We start from the raw sequence: 22106 nt of genomic DNA, 5'->3' as shown, positions 1-22106 counted from the left end.
TCATCATCTAGTCATGGAGTTCCATAGTCCAGGAAAACCTTTCAAAAGGGGCCTTCATGCCTTCGGTGATTCTTTCCAATACGAAGGGGATCGGGACAGAGCCCTTACCCGAATCCCTAGGTTATAATTTTAATAAAATGCCATTCTTATAAACATTGAGAGATCGGGAGAGAGTTCTTACCTGAGTTCTCAGCTTAAACTTTTAACAAAACGTATTGGCAAATACATTAAGAGGTTGGGAGAGAGTTCTTACCTGACCTTTTTGCTTAAACTTTTAGTAAAACTAAGAGATCGTGGGAGAGTTCTTACCCAAGTTCTCAACTTAAAATTCTTAAAACACTAAGAGATCGGGGGAGAGTTCCTACCTGAGTTCTCAGCTTAAACTTTTAGTAAGATATATTAAGAGATCGAGAGAGAGTTCTTACCCGAGTTCTTTACTTAAAATTCTTAATATACTAAGAGACCGGGTGTAACACCCTCACTGTAGCAATTCCGTACATTCTACTATTTCGGTGACCGGTGTCAGTCTGGACAGCTAAAACGTCATGAAAAATATTTAAACTAAAGTGAAGAACCATAATTAACTCAAATATTAATAAGAAAAATTTAGGAAAAATTTTAGAAATAAAATACAACCAAGTTAAATGAGCCGGTGCCCTAGCAATGGGTAACTCAGTGGGAAGTTACGGTCCTCACAACTAGGAGCCCTAGACCAAAGGTAAAATTCATAAAATAATTTTTGGGACTCCAGAGAAGAGTTATTGAGGTTCCTATGGCATTAGAATACCAAGAAAATGCTTAAAATTTTTTTTTCAATCGGTACAGACAATTTTGGTCTGTTAAGCCAATCAAAGGGCATTTTGGTCATTTCGCCTTCAGAGGTAATTTTTGGCCGACTTGTCCAGTTAAGTAAATAATTATTATGATACAAAATATGAATAAATATTGCTAAAAATTAAATTGAAATTAAGTAGCAAAGAAAAGAAAAGAAAATGAATTAAAATTACAATTTTGACCTCATGCTTATGTCACAAAGCACTCTCACCCAATCATATTGTGACACATGTCCATAAACCACTTAAAATGAGTTAAATGGGCAAAAAATTGAAATGAAAAAAAGCTACACTCTTCTTCCTAATTTCCCGTCCACCATAGCCAAGAAGCTCTCTCTCCATTTTCTCTTTTAAAGCTTGATTTTCCTAAGCTTCCTCTCCATAAAACCCTAAACTCACTTCACTAAAATCATTCCCACATCTTGGAGAAGCTAGTTGTAGCAAAAAGAAGAGAAAGAATTGAAGTTTTATTACTTAGAAATTATGCTCAAAGAGGTTAGTGTCCAATCTCTAATCTCTTTTACTTAATTCATGTTTATTGGCATGAGATAAGTGGAAAAGTGTAAGAAAAACAAAATAAAACTTATGTATATTCATCCCTACAATTTGGGAAGCCTAGGGATGGTTAGGGTTTGATAAATTTACTTGAAGTAAAGTGTTTATGAGCTGCCCATAGCATGAGATGAGTGATTGAACATGTAAGAGTAAGTGAAATGCAAGTGTGATGCATGAATGAACCTTGAAAATGTGGACACTTGAACAACATTAGGGTTTGCTCATTTGATGGTTCATTAACCTTGTAATGGTCAATTAGTGACCATTTGAATGTGTATGATGAGGAAATGAAGTGAGTTGAGGCTTGGCATTTGAGTGTGGGTGAGTTGCCTTGGCTAACCTGCAGGACTGAGCATGAGTCCAGCAGGTTTGGGCAGTTATAAATGGAGTTATAGAGGTTCAATTGGTGCAAGGCCAATTAGACATGAAACTAGACACATAATGGCACCACTTTGGTGAAGAAATCCTGCCCAGAAAACCAAACCAAGTTGGCTTAAAAATTGCCCTAATTCGGGTGACTTTCATTCTGCCTGGGCAAAATGATAAAATGAATAGTGTTTATTCATTTGGTTATAACTCAGTGTAGAAAGGTCCAATTGACCTGACATTTTACCAGAACAAATCTGAGACATAGAACTACAACTTTCTTGAAGAACACAAATCAAAATTTTGATCATAACCTAGTCAAATTGCCAACCAAACTTAGGTTACCAAATCTGGGAGAACCAGTTTTGCCCAGAATTTTGGATTCTGTCCAATCCGGCCAGTTATGGTGTTTAGGCCATAACTTGAGCTACAAAATTCCAAATGGAGTGATTCAAAAAAGGAAATGTAACTAGACAAAATAAGGAACAACTTTCATGAAGGCAATTTTGCCAAATTCCTACTGTACAAATGACCAATGGAACAGCAAATATGAGGCTTGAAATTTGAAAATTTTGAATAACTAACACTAAGCTTAGAAATGGTATTGGCAACCAATACCAACAACTTTAGAATGCAAAATGTGGTATGTTGGGAGTATTAGAACCAATGTACCTATTGTCTATACAAAATTCAACATTTTAGTTGACTAATGAAATGAATAGTATCACCTAAACTTAAATTTCAAGAATTGTAAAGTTTAAAAGTGTAACATGCCCTAGTACACCTAGCAAGATTGGTTTGGATAGGTTGGCATGCAATAGGGTTCAGTTAGCAGTACTGCACATGGCATTATGCCATTATGTGATTTTATAGCTTTTAGCCATTCTGACATTGTGTTGATACTTGGCCTTGTGCCTAATGTTATTACAGCTTATTAGCTGTTCTGTTGCACACCGAGAGATGCATATGTGACCGATGGTGTGACTGCCCGAGGTACTAGATACACAGTGCCAGTTTACCCATTTATCCAGTCTAGTCATCCAATATAGGTTACTTGGGTAACCAAAAATGGAAGTGGATAAATTTAATGAAATTATGAATATAACAAGTACAAAATAAATAAGATTACCAATAATGATCAAAAAATTATCTGCATAAGACATCAGGACATGCACTGCATATTTATTTTATGTTATTTCTTTTTATTTTATTATTGGCACCACTAAGTATTATTGCTTAGCGCGTTGCTTTTTGCCATGCGTAGGTTCTAGAGAGACCGACCGAGAGCCCAGTAGACCACAGACTGGGTGAGATCTTCTGTAGCTCTGCATAGTATCCGTGTCACCTCACCGACATCAGTGCATTGATAGGACACTAGGTTTTATTTTGGGTATTTTGTAATTAACTTTTATTTTCTCATGTGTAATTAAGACTTATGTAATGTATTTTGGTATTGATGTAAATAGTGGAAATTGTGCTTCTGAATGAACAAGTGAATATTTATTAATGACTTTTACGTAAATATCATATGAAATGAATGATTGAGCAATGGAAATTTTATTGAAAAATATTGAGATTTTATTGATGAAATGGAGTTTGGGATTGATTGATTGAAAATTTTGGAAGTGTTTTCACAGGTTCCGAAGAGCAGTTTTCTCCATTCTTAGCTGGTACTCTACCGGATTTTCTATAAAATTTGCGGAACCTCAAATAAATTGATGTTTTCCATAAATGACTTAAATAAATTATACTTCACCAATTGTACTTCATAGCTATGATAAAAATAAAAAAGGAAGGATAAAAAGGATTAGAATAAAATAGGGTGTTTCGGTACACTGTGTAACATATCTTACTCGGCTATACTGTAGACGGGTAAGGGGTGTCACACCGGGGGAGAGTTCTTACCCGAGTTCTCAGCCTAAACTTTTAGTAAGACATATTAAGAGATCGGGAGAGAGTTCTTACCCAAGCTTTTTACTTGAATTCTTAATACACTAAGAGATCGGGGAAGAGTTCTTACCCGAGTTCTCAACTTAAAATTCTTAATACACTTAGAGATTAGGGGAGAGTTCTTACCCGAGTTCTCATCTTAAACTTAATTCTCTAAATATCTATTATACCACACTCATTCGCTGAAAGGTTAGCTCCTGTACTCATGTACTTGGGCGACCCGTAATAGTGAAATATTAAATATTCCTTTTGTCCATTACAAAGGATTAACATCATCATTCTTCCCCCTAAACTATCAATTTCAATTTATAAAGAACACATCATTAAATTCACTTACCCCCATTACGGGATGAGGTAGGGTGCGTAACACCTTCCCAACCCGTATGTGGATTCTGAACCTAGAATCTCTGTTTTTCGAAGTGGTTTTTAATTTATTTTTACAAATGGTTTTCTTTAATTTTCCTCAAAATTAAGGTGGCGACTCCTCACTTTTCCCACTTCGGTGACAACCATTGGGTAACCGCAAAGTCCTTGCGACAGAGCCAATAGAGAAACAAAAGTACACGGGTCATGTAATTAGAGCCGCGTAATATGCAGGGACCCATTTAAGTCTCTACTATACACAAGCTTAAAGAATTTTCTGAGAACAAAAGTACACGGCCCGTGTAGCCAACGCTAACCCGTGTAAGTCTCTGTGCCAATGTGAGACTCCGCAATTTTGCTCCAGTAAGTTACACGGCCCGGGGCAGTGCAGTGACACACGGGTTGTGTACTATGCGGTAGCCAGTTTTCTAACTCGAATTACCGCTCTTATTTATTGATTGAAATCAGACTCCTAAAGCTTTTTGGACTCAAAATGACCTAACCCTAGAACAACCATTATAAATAGAAGCAGAAAACATCCAAGAAGGGGGATCAATCCTTTTATAGCACTTTTTAGGAGTTTCAAAGAGGATTCACCTCTGCACTCTCACCAACCGTTTTGAGGAGAAGAATATCAGTATCAAGAGGAGTTTTCCAGCCGAAGTTCCATAAGATCAAAGCTGCAAACCCTCTTCAGTTCTTTTATTCCATTTCCTTAAATGGATTTTTATTGTTTTATTTCTTCTAGATGATTTCTTTTTAGTGTCTTTACCTTTTTATCATGATGTTTGCTGAACTCACCATGAGTGAGTAGTTTTCATAATCTAGAATTGGGAGAGTAATGCTTGTAATCATTGTTATGGATAAACATTAAGTTTTATTTATTGGATTTGAGATTTATTCCTTGATTTAATTTCTTATGATCTTAATGCATACTATGTGTTGGTACCCACTTAGTATTGATTATAGATATTAATTGAAGGACTGAAAGGTGAAGATTAATATTAGAAAATCAAGATTTTGAACCTAGGAATTCGGACCTAGACATAGGCTGATACCTTTGTGGAATTTCAAAATTGGTCAAAGACCTAAAAGGGTTTTAATTAATTTGATCGCCATGAAAGTCGGGTTTAAGTTAATTAAAATACACCCTAGGTGCATTGAGAAAGGACTTAGGATACCTCAGGACTAATTTCCATCAAGGCAAATGATTCTCAATCCAGTAAATAAACAAGATAACATCCATAGCAAGATTCAAGTGTGAAATCTTAATTCCGAAATTGTTTCAAAATAGATTATTTCATTTTAAGTTTATCATTCTAGCATTTAAAATAAACAACCTTCATTCCCTCAATATTCGATAGCCTAAACTGTCAAAATTACTGTGTAGAGTGGTACTTACTAATCAAATTCCTCGTGAGAACGATACTTTACTCATCATTTTATTACTTGTTAGCGATCCGTGCACTTGCAGAATTGTAAAACCGACAAAACAAGTTTTTGGCACCATTGCCGGGGAGTTTGGCTTTAGTAATATCGAGCGATAGGCAATTTAGCTGATTTAGGCAATTGCATTTATTATCTATTTTTATTTGATTTGTTTTATTTCTTTTCTTTTCTCTCAGGTGCCCGACCTGGTATATGACTAGATCAAGGCCAAAAGAAGAAATCTTGAACTGTGATGCAGAGATAGATAGAACTCTGAGAGCCATCAGGAGGGAAAGGAAACACCAAGGGCACGATCAAGAAGATCCTGAAATTCCAACCATGGCTGATAATAATAACAGACCAAGACTCTTGAGAGATTACGGACCTCCATCTGTCTAAGGATTTTAGCCCAGTGTCACACGACCCACAGTGGAAGCCAACAACTTTTAGTTAAAACTAGCATGCCTTCAAATGATTCAGCAAACCCAGTTCGGAGGTTCACTGTAACCCTGTATGTGTTCTGTATGTTCTGTTGCTCCTGTGACCTAATGTTAGTCCAAGCAAGTCAAGATGTCTGGAACTACACTTCAGTGATAGTGAACAGACAGATAATGATGAAATAAATAAAAAGAAAATACAAGAAAAATTAAAGAAAAATAAAAGAGAGGAAATGAAACTAAGTTAAACGAGCCGGCACCATAGCGATGGGTGACCACATCGGAAAGTTACAGGGAAGGCAATTGTCGACTCCAGGACCGAGGGGAACCCTCGAAATTAAATTTCGAGACATAATTAAAGGTTTATTGAAATGTAATTGGCACTAGATATATAAAAAAAAAATTATAAATTAGTACAAAGAAAAACGAAAAATTGAGAAACCGACAAAAATCGGTGTTACCGAAAAATCAGGAATACAACCCGAAGAAGGGCATTTTGGTCATTTGACACATAGAGTTGCCTTTTAACCTAAATGTCCATTAAAAATAAGTGGTATTACACTTTGAAAATGTCTTAAAATTAAAATTGTGATACATTATATTAATAGTGCAAGAAATGGAGTATAAATTGAATAATTATAATCTTAACATATAAAATTACTTAATTAAAAGTGAGTGGAGCACTAAGGGGTATTTAAACACTTAAAGGACATGTGTATGTCCACTAAACAATTCAGTTTTCTGCATCATCTTCTCCAGCCAAAATGGATGAAAACACCATGGCCAAAGCTTCCTAATCTCTCATGCAACCACCTTCACGCCATGTTTTCCACCTAGTTCTTTCATTAAATTTGTTCACAACATCACAAGGAAGAGATTGATGGTAAATTGAAGGGGATTAGTTGAGTTTTTAACAAGCTCCAAAAGTGGTAAGTGTCCAAATCCCCTCCCTTGCTTTAGTAAACTTCATGTTTAGGTTGAGGTGAGTTGAATGGTGAAGAGAATGGAAGAATTTATTGAGTTATGGAATTGTTCAATTTCGGCAATCATGAAAGCCTATGTTACTTGAGTTTTTCTTACCTCTAATGGATGGAAAATAATGTTGATTTAGTCATTTTAAAGTTGTAGTAATTTAGTTCCCATGTATATGTACATTGAGTACTTGAATTTAAGGGTTTGGAAAGCAATTTGTATACCTTAGCAAACTGCCACTTTTGGCAGCCTTTAAATTCATGAATTAGTGTTTGGTTTCATGAATTTTCTTGACGAATTATGGTGAAGATGAATTGAGGGCAGTGTATGTGAAGTAATGGTTGGGAAGTATATGTAATAGTTAAGTAATTTCATGTATATGTTATATTGAATTTAACTTTGTAAATTAGGGTTGTATAATGTACATGGAGTACTTGTATATTCTGTCCAAATGGACATGATTGAGATATAATGAATGGTATAGAAGTGTTATGAATATATATTTGTAGTTTTGGGAGGAGGAGAAGTGTTATTTGGATGTGATCTTTATGTGCAGATTGTGTATTGTGAAGGTAGTAGGTAAATTGAACCATAAGTGACAATTGGTGGCCCCAATTGGTATGAGGCCAATGGGAGGTGAAACTAGACACAAAACAGGACAACTTTCATGTAGAAATATTGCCAAAATTGTGCCTAGAAACTGACCTTAAAAATGACCTAATCTGAAATTGGTAATGTGCAAGCCCAGATTTTTGATCATATGAACAGTAGTCACTAAGATGACCATAACTCACTCAAAACAGGTCCAAATGACCTGAAACTTTTAGCATGGAAAGCTTAGACATAGGGCTACAATTCTTATGAAGACACCAAAGCTTAGAAATGGCTAGAACTAAGTCAAATTGCTTGCCCAAATTAGGGTACCAAAACTACCAGAACTGAATTTGACCTAAAATTGACCAAATTTTGTACTAAAGATGCAATCTGTCCAGCTTTAGTAAATTGACCATATCTTGGTCTATACAACTCAGAATGGCTGAAATTTTGCCAGAAGTTCAATAAGACATATAGCTACAATTTTGCTTCTTTGACTAGAAGCTAAAAAACAAAGAGAAATAGGACATTAAGCTAGACCAATCTAGCACACTAAAACTGAAAATTTGACATTTACATACAATGATGCTTGAAGTAATTTGGCAATGAATGCCAACTTGTAAAAATTTTAAATTGCACTATGTTGGTAGCATATTGAATTATAATTTGTGACATGATGATGCCATAATCAACTTATCTATATTACCTAGAAAGGTCAACATTTACATTAACTTGTGAATTACATGATAACTAGTAAACTCAAAAAAATGAAGAATTAAACAATTGATTTGTAATGTGCCCTAGTTTGCCTAGTTAACTAGTCTGGATAGGTTGGCATGCTAATAGAATTCTGACAGCTATTTTGTAAATAGCTTTATGCCATACTGTGTTTTTACGGCTTATTATGCCGCACTGTGACTTTAATAGCCTACGGCTATACGTATTGTGTTATTATACTTGGCTTATCACCAGATTGACTATATGGCTTTTTAGCCACACTATTTGCACACCGTGAGACACTTTGTGATCGATGGTGTGACGGCTCGAGGTACTAGGTACCCAGTGCCAGTATATCTATTTATCCAGTCTGGTCAGTGTATAGGCTACACGGGCAGTTAATTTAAGCATTATTAAATTCAAATAGTTAAATTCAGATTATTGACCTACAGCACTACCAAAATTAGCAAAAATGAAAAGTTAGCAAATAAAAGTAGAAACAGTAACTGCAAAGAATATCGATGTCAAAAATTTATCTATTTTATTTTAGTGTATATTTCTTTATATTTGGCACCACTAAGAAGAATTGCTTAGCGCGTTACTTTTGCTATGCGTAGGTATTGGAGACACAGCTGGGGAGCCCAGCTGACCTACGACATCAGATCTGCACAGGAGTCCAGAGTCATCTGCACTACACTGCATACATGGTAGGACTTAGGATCTTGTGTAATGACTATTAGTTGTATTTTCACATTTTGCTATGTAATTTTGTATATTATAAAACTTTAAGGTTTGTAATAATTTGTACATATAAAACTCTTATGGAGAGTGTTTGGATGAATGTAAATTATGATGGATTGTATTTTGAAACTATGAAATAGTTGAGATTTTGAGATTATCATATTGAACTATTTTTAATAGGTTTAGAATGACAGTTTGTCCGAAATACAGATGGCACCTTGCTAGATTTTTAGTACCATTTTTGAAACACTGACTTTATTAAAGTATGAAAATAGAACCAGTATGATATGAATTTTGCACAAAAGACTCTTAAAATCAAATTGAGTTCAGGAAATGAGAAAATCACAAAATAGGTGCTCCGACACACCATGTAGCACACCTTACTCGGCTATACTGTAGATGAGTGAGGGGTGTTACATTTAGTGCTATAAGAGCATGATTTAGGCGTTTCTGGACCTAGATAGATTGCATATCATGCATTGCATTGTAAGTATTATGATGACTCTAATGCAGATCTTTTGATTTGTTATTTTGATCAGAATATGGACTCCACATCGCAGAGAGCGATCGATGAGGAGGTGAAGAGTCATGCTCCGTCTATGACTGAACCAGAAGACAGGAGGGAACCTGCTCCACCAGTACCAGATGCAACAGCCACATTTTAGCAAATGGCTGAGTTCTTTAGATAGATGGCAGGAGTTATGCCACCACCACCACCACCTCCACATCAAAAATCTCACATGGAGAAACTCAGGAAGTTCGAAGCAGTGGATTTTCTGGGCAAAAGGGAAGATGATTCTGTCACAGCTAAAAACTGGTTGGACAGAACTGGAAGAGTTTTGAAACAACTTCATTGTACTCTAGAGCAGAATTTGGAAGCTGCTGTATCATTACTGCAAGATGATGCATACCAATGGTGGGATACAGTGACTAGTGAGGTGCCACCAAAACAAATAACTTGGAATTTCTTTCTCACTAAGTTCAGAAAGAAGTATGTGGGAAGTGTATACCTAGAAGAAAAGAGAAGGGAATTTATTACCCTACACTAGAGACAGCTGACAGTGGCTGAATATGAAAGATAATTTGTCAGACTGAGCCGCTATAGATGGGAAATAGTCCCTAATGAGGCAGAGAGATGCAAGAGATTTGAGGAAGGACTCAATGTTAACATTAAAGTAATGATTACAGCCTTGGGGATTACAGAGTTTGGCAAGTTAGTGGAAGCCACACTAAAGGTTGAAAAAGTTAGAATAAATGAGCAGAAGGTATGACGAAAGCGAAAGAAGTCGTGGTCGACCAAGACATCTTCCACGCTAGTAAGAAATTCAGAGGTTCGCTTACTCAGAGTTTCAGTAGAGCACCAAGTCAGGGTCAGTCACAGAGGCCCAAATCTCAGTTTGCACCAAGGAGAGGATAGTCCACACCTGCGGTGACTAGCTCTCCAGGGACAGGGTTCAGGGGAACAACCCTAACAGTATCTGTTGCTTGCCCACATTGCCAAAAATGGCATAAGGGTGAATGTTGGAGGATGATAGGTGCTTGTTTATGGTGTGGGTCTACAGACCACCTAATCCGAGATTGTCCACGCAGAACTGCTACATCTACTCCAGTATTAACTGATAGGCCTGCCCCTCCAGCTCCAAGGGGTAGAAAGCCGGGAAAGGCTGAGGCAGTCGATACTTCACAAAAACCTATATCAGAGTCTGTGGAGAGAGCAAAAGGTAGAAAACCAGCCAGAGCCTATGCTATAAGGGCACAGGAGGAACAGGATGCTCCAGATGTCATCAAGGGTACGTTCCTCCTCTATAATACTTTTGTGCATGCATTAGTGGATCCTGGATCTACTCATTCATATATTTGTATCAAACTGCCCAAAGAAAAGGGAATACCAGTACAGGAAAGTGACCAAGACATCCTAGTCACAAATCCTCTAGGCCACAGTGTGGTAGTAAACAAGGTCTATAAGGGCTATCCATTGAAGATTTAAGGGAAAGAGTTCTCGGCAGACTTAATTGAACTATCTTTCCATGAGTTTGATGTGATTTCAGGAATGGACTAGTTATCCCATCATCAGCCAATAGCAGATTGTAAAATGAAGAGAATCTCTCTGAAAACTGCTGAGAGCGAAGAAATAACAGTTATGGGTGAAAGGAGAGATTTCTTGTCCAATGTCATCTCAGCTACAGTTGCAAGGAGATGGTTGAGAAAAGGGTGTAAAGCCTATTTGGCACACATGGTTGACACTAGGCAGGGTAAACTTAACTTGTCTGACATACCCACAGTAAGGGATTTCTTTGAGGTATTTCTAGAGGAATTGCCTTGTTTGCCACCAGAAAGCGAAGTTGAATTTGCTATTGAGATTATGCCGGTACAGCTCCAATTTCAATTGCTCCATATAGGATGGCACCTGCTGAATTGAACGAGGTAAAAATCCAGCTATAAGAATTACTAGACAAGGGGTTCATACGCCCCAGTGTGTCACCGTGGGGAGCTCCGGTACTATTTGTAAAGAAGAAAGATGGGACACTGAGGTTATAGGTTGACTACCGACAGTTGAAGAACAAGTATCCGTTATCTAGAATTGACGATCTGTTTGATCAGTTGAAGGGAGCCTGTGTGTTTTCTAAGATTGATCTCAGATCAGGGTATCATCGGCTAAGGGTTAAAGATGCAGATGTGCCTAAGACTGCATTCAGAACCCGGTATGGGCATTATGAATTCCTAGTGATGCCATTTGGGTTAACAAACGCTCCAACAACATTCATGGACCTTATGAACCTTATCTTCCATCCATATTTAGATCGGTTCATAGTGGTCTTCATTGATGACATCCTGGTATATTCTAAGGATTAAGCAGAATATGATGAGCATTTGAGAATTGTTCTACAAACTCTAAAAGAGAAGAAATTGTATGCTAAATTGTCCAAGTGTGAGTTCTGGTTGAATGAGATTTCATTCCTTGGACATGTAGTATCAGCTGAAGGGATTAGAATGGATCCCAAGAAGATTGAAGCAGTGATGGAATGGAAGCCTCCCAGAAATACAACTAAGATCAAAAGTTTCTTAGGGTTAGTTGGATATTATAGCAGATTTGTAAAGGGATTTTCCCTGATAGCTGCTCCAATGACCAAATTACTACACAAGAATATGAAATTTGAAGGGAATGACAAGTGTCAAGCCAGTTGTGAGAGGCTGAAGGCTATGTTGACAGAGGCACCAGTGTTAACACAACCAATGTCAAGAAAAGACTTTATAGTCTATAGTGATGCCTCACATAATGGGGTAGGGTGTGTACTCATGTAAGAAGGGAAAGTGGTCGCATATGCTTCCAGGCAATTAAGGCCATATGAAAAGAATTACCCTACTCATGATTTGGAGTTAACAGCAATTATCTTCGCATTGAAGATATGGAGACATTACTTGTACGGAGAAAAATGCTACATATACACAGACCATAAGAGTCTGAAGTATCTGCCAACCCAGAAGGAACTTAATTTGAGATAGAGGCAATGGATTGAATTCCTAAAAGATTATGATTGTGTGATTGACTACCACCCTCGGAAGGCAAATGTAGTCGCTGCTGCCTTAAGCAGAAAATCTATTGTAGCATTAAGATCTTTGAATGCCCAACTATCCTTAACTCATGACAGAGTTATTTTGGCTGAGTTGCAAGTGAAGCCAAAGCTATTACAACAGATACAGGATGGGCAGAAGACATATGAGAAATTAATAGCTGTTATGGGAAAAATCATTGAGGGAAAGGAAACTGAATATAAAGTGAAAAAAAATGGGTGCCTGTACTATAAAGAAAGAGTGTGTACCAGATGATAAAGAGTTGAAAACCAGTATTCTGAGAGAAGCACATAACAGTGTGTATGCTATGCACCTAGAAAGCACAAAAATGTATCATGACCTGAAACTTCGATACTGGTGGCCAGGTATGAAGAAGGACATAGCTGACTATGTAACTAGATGCTTGACATGACAGCAAGTCAAAGCGGAACATCAAGCACTATCAGGCTTGTTACAGCCCATAAACATACCTGAATGGAAATGGGACTGAGTCACTATGGACTTTGTCAGTGGTCTACCTCTCACTCAGAAGAAGCATGATGCAGTATGGGTGATTATGGATAGGTTGACCAAATCAGCACATTTTCTGCCAGTCAGAACTGACTACTCACTGGAAAAGCTAGCAGAATTGTATATCAGTGAGATAGTTAGATTACATGGAATTTCGCTTTCCATTATATCTGATAGAGACCCGAGGTTTACATCTAGATTTTTGCATAAATTACAAGAATCCTTGGGCACACAACTCCATTTTAGTACGGCTTTTCATCCTCAAACGGATGGACAGTCAGAAAGAATAATCTAGGTAAATTTCTGAAACTCATTGAGTTATTGCAAATAATAAATTGAACTAATAATGATAATAATAACCGAACATATTTGATAGGTCCTCGAGGATATGCTGAGGAGTTATGTTATTGAGTTTGAGGGAAGCTGGGACAGATACCTTCCACTAGCAGAATTTGCATACAACAATAGCTATCAAGCTAGCATACAAATGGCACCCTATGAAGCACTGCATGGGAGAAAATGTAGAACACCTATATGTTGGACTGAATTAGGTGAAGATAATCTAGTGGAGCCAGACCTGGTAAAACAGACAGAGGAAAAGGTGAAACTGATAAAGGCCAATTTGAAAATTGCCTCAGACCGACAGAAATCTTATGCTGACTTGAAAAGAAAGGACATTGAGTATGAAGTTTGTGAGAAGGTATATCTCAAAGTATCACTGTGGAAGAAAGTGTTAAGATTCGGGAAAAAGGGAAAATTAAGCCCTAGGTTTATTGGCCCATATGAAATTATTGAACGTGTGGGACCAGTAGCCTACAGATTAGCCTTACCACCTAAGCTGGACAAGATACATAATGTGTTCCATGTCTCGATGCTCAGAAGATACAGATCAAATCCTTCACATGTCATCTCAGCAGAAGAAATTATTGTACAACCTGACCTGACATATGAAGAAGAATTGATTAAAATCTTGGTGCGAGAGATAAAAGAGCTTAGAAACAAAATAATTCCACTAGTGAAAATCCTATGGAGGCACCACAACACGGAAGAGGCAATATGGGAGAGCGAGGAGACAATGAGGCAACATTTCCCTCAGCTCTTCACATTAGGTAAATTTTGAGGACGAAATTTTTATTTAGAGGAGAAGAGTTGTAACATCCCCACTGTACGTATTCTGCACGTTCTGTTGCTCCCATGACCTAATGTCAGTCTGGGCAAGTCAGGATATCCGGAACTACACTTCGGTGATAGTGAACAGACATAAATTGATGCAATAAATAAAAATAAAAACAAGAAAAATTAGAGAAAATGAAAGAGAGAAAATGAAACTAGGTTAAATGAGCCGGCATCGTAGCGATGGGTGACCGCACTAGGAAGTTACAGCGAAAGCAATTGCCGACCCCAGGACTGTGGGGAACCCTCTAAATTAAATTTTTGAGACATAATTAAAGGTTTATTGAAATATAATTGACACTAGAAATGTCAAAGAAAAATTAATAAATTAGTACAAAGAAAAATGAAAAAAATCGAGAAATAGACAAAAATCGATGTTGCCGAAAAATCGAGAATACAATCCGAAGAAGGGCATTTTGGTCATTTGACACCTAGATTTGCCTTTTGACCTCAATGTCCATTAAAATTAAATGATATTACACTTTAGAAATGTCATAAAAAATAAAAATGTGGTACATAATATAAATAGTAAAAGATTAGTGGCAAATGAGCAAATTAAGGAAATTAAGATTAATGAATTATTTAATTCAAGTTAGTGCTCCACTAGTAACATCTTAAGGGACCTATAATAAGCTTTAGTGGACAGAAACTACCATCTTCAACCTCAAAAATAAGAACCAGTCGAATGGAAAACACCATTGAAGCTCCCATAGCCGAATTTGTCCAAGCTCCATACATTCCCATTCCAAGCCTCCTTTCCACTTGGTTTCTTCATTAAACCTTGCATACTCAACTTGGGAAAGCCATAAGCAACAAGAAAAAGAAGATTTGGTGAAGTTTAAAGGAAGCTCTCAAGAGGTAAGTGTCCAAATCCTCTTCCTTGCTTTAGTGAACTTTATGTTTAGGTTGAGGTGAGTAAATTGGTGAAGAGAATGGAAGAAAATATTGAGTTATGAATTTATTCCTTTTTGACAGCCATGAAAGCTTGATGTGTTTGAGTTTTTCTTACCTCTAATGGATGGGAATTAAGGTTGATTAACTCAAATGGAAGTTGTAGTAAGTTAATGTCCAAGTATATGTATGTTGGTGCTTGAATTAAGGGTTTAAAAATGGGACTTTGATACTTTAGTAAAATGCCATGTTGGGCAGCCTTAAATCTCATGAATTTGTGTGTGAGTTTATGAAATTTATTGATGAAATATGATGGTGTTGAATTGTGGGCAGCATGTGTAGTTGCCATGGAAGTGTATGTGTAATATAGGTATTGAGGTATATTGAATTTCGGTGGAAGTAAATGTTGAACTTTAATGGTGTATTGTGTGCATTGAGCACCTGAGTGCTCTACCCAAAATGCTTTGTTGGAATTGTGTTCAATATATATAGAAGTGCCATGATTGAATATTGAAGTATTGGGAGGAGGAGGATTATCAAATTGAAAGTGTAAATTTTCATGTGCAGGTTGAGTGTTGTTGGCAGTACCTAAATGAGGTTATAAGTGCAAAATTGTGAACCCAATTGGTATGAGGCCAATGGGATGTGAAACTAGACACAAAATAGGCAAACTTTTATGTAGAAATGTTGCCAAAATTCTACCTAGAAACTGACATTAAAAATGACCTAATCCGGAATTGATAAATGCAGGCCCAGATTTTTGACTATATGAACAATAGTCACTTAGATGACCATAACTCACTCAAAACAGGTTCAAATGACCTAAACTTTTTACCATGGAAAGCTTAGACATAGAGCTACAATTCTTATGAAGACACCAAAGCCCAGAAATGGCCAAAACCAAGTCAAAATGCTTGCTCAAGTTCGGGTACCAAAACTGCCAGAACTGAATTTGACCTAAAATTGACCAAATCTTGCACTAAAGATGCAATCTGTCCAGCTTTAGTAAATTGACCATATCTTGGTCTATACAACTCAGAATGACCTGAAATTTTGCCAAAAGTTCAATAAGACATATAGCTACAATTTTGCTTGTTTAACCAGAAGCTAAATGTAACACCTCTATGTTCGGTAGTGCGTTCTACTGTTCCGGTGACGAGTGTCTGTCCGAATAGCTAAAATATCTAGAACTACATTTAAATGTTAGTGAGGAGACATAAAATAATGAAATACAAGAAAAGAAAATAAAAAAAAAACAAAAGAAAAATAATAGCAATGAAATATAACCAAGTTAAACGAGCCGAGAACCATAGCGATGGGTGACGACACCGGGAAGTTGCGGCGTGGACTGTTGACTAGCCCTGGACCGCGGGGAACCCTGGAAAATATTTTTAAGACTTAAATAAATATCTATTAAAGTATAAATGTCATTAGAAATATCTAAGAAAAATTAATTAATTAGTACAAAGAAAAATGAGAAATCGAGAAAACGACAAAACTCGGTGTTACCGAAAAATCTGGAATGCAACCCGAACAGGGGCATTGTGGTCATTAGACACCCCGAGTTGTCTTTTGACCTAAATGTCCATTAAAAATAATTGATATTACACTTGGAAAATTTCATGAAAAATTAAAATAGTGATACATAATCTAAATAGCAAAAGATAAGAGAAAAATGTGGAAAATTGGAAAGTTTAACATTAAAATACCCTTTTATTCAATTAGTGCTCCACTAACACCACTTAAGTGGACCACTAATCAACCCTTGGATAGAAAAATTCTGTCATCTTCAACCTTGTGAAGAACCAGCCGAAACCTTGGTGAGAGAAACCTCCATGGCCAAATTGCATGCAAGCTCTCATTTCACCACTTTCAAGCCATAAATTCATGTAAGTCCCTTCCTTAAAAGTGATCCTCACACCATGGGCAGTAGATAGGCAGCAAGAAAGTTAAGTTTTGGTGAGGTTTTGAAGAACTTCAAAAGTGGTAAGTGAGTGTTTTTAATTCTTGTTTCATTAGAAGTGTAACAAAGGTTGTGGGTAGTTGATTTATGGAAGAATTTTTGAAGTTTGATGTTTTAGTGGAAATGTGCATTTTGGCAGCCATGGAACTTCACTATGAATAGTTTTTTCTTACACGTAAATAGTGGTTTGAAGGATGATTTAAATGTTTGATTGTATTATAGTTGAATTCCATGAGTAAGGTTTGATATGTAAGCTTGAAAATTGCAAATGGAGATTAATGGGTATGTGTAAACTTGTGGCAGCCTCATGAAGAAAATTGAAGTGTTTGAATTCATGAAATATTACTGAATTATGTTGTCATTGATGGCAGCATGTGTATATAAATAATTGTTTGAATTTGGACATGGAAATGAGGTATGTTCATGTCGTTGAATTGTTGTAAATGAGACTTTGGAAAATTCTGTATTATAGTGTGTTTGTTGAGAGTAGTTACAAGCTGCCAAAATGAACAAAAATGTTAAGTAAAGTGTGTTAGTGTTATGGTACAAACCAGAATTGGCATGGAAGAATTAATTTGGTAAGTGTTATTGGTAAGGATGAACAATGTGTAATAGGGCAGTGTATGTTTTGGCTTAGAACCTTAAGTGTGTGACTCCAATTGGTATGAGACCAATTGGAGGTGAAACTAGGCACAAAATGTGTCAACTTTCATGAAAGAAGCTTACCAAAATTCTGCCTAGAAGGTGATTTGAAAAATGACCAAATCCGAATTAGTGACTTGAAAGCTTGAAAATTGAACATTTGGGCAGCAGTTAGTTTTTTTGCCATAACTTACTCAAAACAGGTCCAATTGACCTGAAATTTTTACCATGAATAGTTTAGACATAGATCTACAATTCTAATGAAGACACCAAAGCCCAATGTCTAGAACCAAGCCAAATAGCTTGCACATGTTCAGGTACCAAAACTAGCCGAACCAAAAGTGACCCAAAAATGACCTATGCCTACTATTTTAGTGCATTCTGTCCAGTATTGGTAAATTGACCATATCTTGGTCTACAAAACTCAGAATGACCTGAAATTTTACCCCGCATGCAATAAGACATAGACCTACAAGTTTGTAGTTTAGATCGAAACCCGAAAATCGAGGGAACTAGGTCATCCGGCTAGGTCAAAATCGTGTACCGAAATCTGGTAAATTGCAATAAAATGCAATACACTTGAAAATGAAATTGGTAACATATACCAACACTAAAGGGCTCTAAAATGTGACATATTGGTAACATTAGAATTGACTCACTTAGAGTGCATCAAGGGTCAATATTATAAGTTGACTAATGAAATGAATTGAAGGGAATAATACCAAGAAAATTTAGATATTGGATTTTATGGTTGGAAACAAATTCATTGAGTACTGAAACACTTTAAATTGTGTGTTTCAGTTGATAAGGATATTGAGAAACATAAAGAACATTGAGTCAAGGCCTAGGAGCGACTCGACTCAGGTTTGTGCACAGCTAGTTTTTAACTGATTTTGTTCTGAATATTTCATATGATTAAATGACATATTTTTCTTATGTATTATGTTTAACAAGCATTGGATTTAATTCAATGATTATTGAAATTGTTATAGTATGTATGAATTTAGCTTTATGAAATGGTATTTCAACAAGTGTTAAGCATTGTTACGAATTGAATAAATTATGTTTTGGAAAATTGTGATAGAACATATTTTGAATTGTGATGGGCAATTTGCAAGAAAAAATGCAAATTTATGATTTGAATTGTGATGAGTATAAAAATTATTGGATATTGGAATTGACTTTGAATCGAATTGTATTGTGATTTATGCTCAATAAAAGGATTATAATATTGTTTTATATCTCACTATAGATGCTTGACTAGGTTATTACCCATCTCTCTCATTTGTTGAGAAGACAATGAAGTTAGTTGTGTTTTGATTACCATGGTACGTGCACAGGCTTAGATTCTCCTCTTATTAGAGGTTAGATCTAAGTTTTTTTTATGTTATGGCCCTTTCAAAAGATTCATTATTGTGATGTGTACTGTGCACGATGATTCGACCATAGAGATTTAGAATCCGATTCGACCTCCCCATCCATAGGGAGTTAGATTCACCCCGAAGATGGCCCTTTCAGATTAGTCTTGCATAGTTAGTGAGATAAAGAATGGTTTTTGAGATACATAATGGTTTTTGAGATAAAGAATAGTTTTTGAGATACATAATGATTTTTTAGATACAGAATGTTTTTGAATAGTAAAGAATTATGATTTCAATTATGATTTATGTATAATTGATTTTGTTGGAATTACCTTAAATGGGTAGTTATGATTTGTTAAATTAAATTTCGTGATCAAAGTCATTTTATACAAATGATTTACATTATTGGCAATGAATATTTTGAGTTTTGGAATTTGATGAGTATTCAGATTTCCAAATTATTTGCTGTAAATTTTGTCAATGTATATTGCACTATGTTTTAAATTATAGTTGTGCACCACTAAGTTTACCACTCAGTGATAGCTTTGTATGCTGTCGCAGGTGAAAAGAGCATAGAGCAATTGGGTAAGCTTCTTTAAAGAGACATTCATATCAGCTCCAGGTTTATCCATGTACACAGGTTTTGATGTATGCATGTAATAATATGTATGTAAATTATTTGAGCAGTTGTATAAAAACTCTTATAAAATATTTTGGTATGTAATTAAATGTAAATTATTGTAAATGTAAATTTGAGATTTCATTTACCTAAATAGTTCTGTAATATTAATTTTGAGTCTTGTAATCAATGAAATGTTTCTTTTATGATGAGATTGATTTGAAAATGAATTGATTTGATTATTGAGATTTGAATTATGAGTTGAAATGAAGTTATTGGAGTTGTATTTGAGAAAACATATTGGGAGTGTGTTTCTTTGCAGGTTTTGAAGAACTGTTTTCTCAAAATACAGTCGGCACTCTGCCGAAATTTTGAAAAATTTTATAACACCAGATTTTAATCGATGATTTAAATTTCACAAAAATTGATTTAAAATCCCTTGTAGTATATTTAATGGGTTACCGGTAGGCGAAGTACAGTAATTCATCAGGTGTACTACGGGATCATGTTACATCTTACGGAGGAGTAGGGCGTTACATGTTTTGTGGTATCAGAGCAATGGTTATAAAGTAAATTTTGAACTGTGAATTTGAAATCTTTTTATCGTTAACTACAACTACTCATATGTTTGATACATATAGTACATTTACATCATAAAAATGAACTAATGGAGAGAAATCTCCTTGTGTTGGTTATATAAGAAATAGAAAATCCTGTGAAAAGAATGGAAGAGAAGAATGAGACAATAGAACAGTCTATGACGGCGAAAGTACAAGGTGAGGCCCAGGCCCAGAGAGTCGGAAGTCTGACTTTATCAGTCCCATCTGTACAAATTACTACACAAATGGCCACTTTCTTTCAACAAATGATTGATAATCTGTTAGCTCAAGCCCAAGTACAAAACCCAACCCCACAAGGGCAATGTGAAATAGAGAAGAGGGAGAAACCTATGAGTCAGAGCTCGAATAGTCATCTGGAAAATAAAAGCAAGACATAAAAGAACAATTTCCTTTTAGGAAATGGGGCCAAACAGTGGCCACAAACTGTCCAAAGTGATATGCAAAGTTAAAATCTCGAAATTGAACCTAAAGAAAGGTTCTTGAAAAACATTATTGGCTTATCCCTACTAAGTCACTATATACTAAATTACTTGAAACAGGTATGTGGGACCCACTTTCCCACTGTACATTGACATGGAAATTTTGTTATCACTACATGCTAAATCACATGAAATAGTGATGTGGGACCCACATTTTCCATAATACATGGACATGAAAATTTTGTTAGACAATTGATAATGCTTAATTGCTCAAAGTAAACCTAGGCTTATGTATATTGTATAGATCGATTGGTATACCAATTAGGAATTACGGATAGCAGTACTGCCTACATGGAAAGTCATGGATTGACAACATATGGTGGATATGATTTTAAAAGATAATGAATATCGGTATTAGGGGGCTTGTAGGGATGGCGATACGTAACGCCTGCAAAGTGCTCTAATAGGTACCACCCATGGGCTTGCAGGGACGGCGATACGTCCTGCAGGTGCTTTGATAGGTACCCTTAATTGCCACCAAAGACAGAGAAGAGGCTTGCGGGGACGGCGATGCGTAACGCCTGCAAGTGCTTTGATAGGTTACTTGGGCATAAATATAAGTAATGAGTTTTAAATTTAAATAATTACATAAAGAGACCACTTATATGACTTTAAAAGACAGATAAGGAAATAAGTGTATAGATAAGATGTTAGAAAACCTAGTCCATGAGGTTATAACGTAGTGACTATGTAATGTTCTCAATGTTTGTATTGTAAGCTGTAGATTACAGTACTGACACAGGATTATTGTGTAGAGTAACATGCTTCTTCATGGTACAATAAAATAAGAATATTTGTAAGTAATCTATAAATTGATACAGTTACGCCCGAATAGAGTGCTATTACGAGAAATAAATGTGAAAATTTTAGTAAAAAATTTAAAACTTTAGAACTAGCTCCGAAAGACTACACTTGTAAGGTAGCCGAGTCAGAACTCGATTACAATAATGTGAACTACCCGTACTACAAGAATTGCTATAAGTTTAGAGATATCGATTTACGACTTATCATCCTCGCATGCATGGACAAATAAACAAGTAATTCAGGTAAATTCTGAAACTCATTGAGTTTCTGTAAATAATGAAATGAAATGATAATAATAACCGGTAAAATGTAATAAGCCCTCGAGAATATACTGAGAACTTGTGTCCTTGAATCCGAGGGGAGATGGGATAGATACCTCCCACTAACAAAATTTGTATACAATAACAAGTGTCAAGCTAGCATACAAATGGCACCCTATGGAACATTGTAAGGGAACGGATAACTATGGATTTTGTGATGAGACTTCCGAGGACACAGAATAGTCATGATGCAGT

The sequence above is a fragment of the Hevea brasiliensis genome, chromosome 14 (genome assembly GCF_030052815.1).
Source record: "Hevea brasiliensis isolate MT/VB/25A 57/8 chromosome 14, ASM3005281v1, whole genome shotgun sequence".
NCBI lineage: Eukaryota > Viridiplantae > Streptophyta > Magnoliopsida > Malpighiales > Euphorbiaceae > Hevea > Hevea brasiliensis.
The sequence above is the reverse complement of the archived record's forward strand: the minus strand, read 5'-3'. Positions refer to the sequence as shown.